This window comes from Vombatus ursinus, unplaced genomic scaffold (assembly GCF_900497805.2).
Source record: "Vombatus ursinus unplaced genomic scaffold, bare-nosed wombat genome assembly UNPS02001057.1, whole genome shotgun sequence".
NCBI lineage: Eukaryota > Metazoa > Chordata > Mammalia > Diprotodontia > Vombatidae > Vombatus > Vombatus ursinus.
The window spans coordinates 6,395-7,861 of record NW_020940835.1 but is presented as its reverse complement, the minus strand read 5'-3'; the positions used below and the strand labels follow the sequence as shown (position 1 = coordinate 7,861).

The following is a 1,467-nucleotide window of genomic DNA, read 5'->3' as shown; positions in this document are numbered from 1 at the left end:
CAATGTTGGGTGTAGTTCCTTTCCATTGGCCCTGAAGCCCCTCCTCTCAGACTATAGTCGTATAGACATCCCCTGTGCCCTGGTATCTCCGGCTGCCACCTGCATGATCCTGGGCCTTGAAACATACTTTCACCACATCCCTGGGTTGGACTACATCCACTGCCAGTGCCTCTGTGGTGAAGCCTGCCAGGAGATGGCTCCGAGTACCTCCATGCTCAGATCCGTTGGTGTAGAACTGCTTGACAGAGTCATAGAAGCCAATGTGGACAGAAGCAAAACTCATCTGGTGCTGCCACCCAGCCACCAGCCCTTTGTAGAGGCTGCCAGGGCCCTCAGTCTTCACCATGGTCAGAATGGTGTCCATGATACCCCACACTGGGCAGTGGCAGAGGAAGCTCAGATGGCTCCCTGGCTCTCTCCCTGAATCTGCAGCCAGACTTTAACTGTGTCCAGGGGAAAAGTGATGAGGTCAGTGATGCAGGCAGCGGTGCCAGACCCAAAGAACTTTATGGTGGCTGTTGGGGGCACGTCTGTAGGATTAAATCTAACCATGATGCACTGCTGGCTCTCTGCTACTTCCCAGGAGGCAAAGGAAAAATGGAAAGATAACCTCCACTGATTAAGCAAAATAAGATAGAGGAATTCTGCCAAAGTCCTGATTTGGAGGGTCTCACAAAGATGGCACCTTGATCAAGTTTCTCTAAAGGTGTCCCGCTCTTCAAAATTGCTCACAGCAACCATGGCCCACTTTCCTTGATTATCCATAGAAAGTTGTTGGGAAACTAAACACCTACCATAGAGGAAAACATGAGGAGATGGTGGGATGCACAAGCCTGCAGCAGAGTCTGGGCTGCCTAGCAGTCTCTCAGCTGGGTCTCTAAAACCTCTCAGCCTCAGAGGAGGTTGAGGAGCATGCACTGAGGAAACTTAAAACCATTTTAAGCTTTTGTCTTTTTCTATGGACTTAGGAGCCAAACAACAACAACAAAACCCAGAAGACACCCAGAAAAGGGCTAGGTGCCTTTTTCAGAAAAAAAAATTAAGTTATAAATCTCAATTCCATTCTTTTAAAGGCTTGAGTGAAAAGCGACCCAAATCAGATTATGTGATGATTTCAGTTCAATTCCAATCAACAATGAATCAACTGAAGCAGCCAAGTCAAACCCTAGAACTTAAGGGAGAAAATAAAATAGAACCCAAGAACCCATATTAGAAATGTTAGGGGTCGGGATGTTGTTAGCACCAGAAGGAGCTTCCACATGACACCATACTTTTGGACATTTACAGGCAGTTTTCCCAATCCCTCTTAGTTCTATTGGTTTTCCTTTGTTGATTATTTCCACTTTATCTTGTATAAGGCTTATTTGTACATATTTATTTGATGTTGTCTACCACATTATGTTGTGAGCTCCTCAAGAGCAGGGACTGTCTTCACCTTTGTTTGTATCCCCAGCACTAAGCACAGGG

General features: G+C 46.3%; 1 pseudogene; it reads right to left on the bottom strand.

Annotated features, from left to right (window-relative positions):
- Positions 1–4: 4 nt before the first annotated feature.
- On the bottom strand, positions 5–552 carry LOC114042890 (annotated as a pseudogene).
- Positions 553–1,467: the final 915 nt, after the last annotated feature.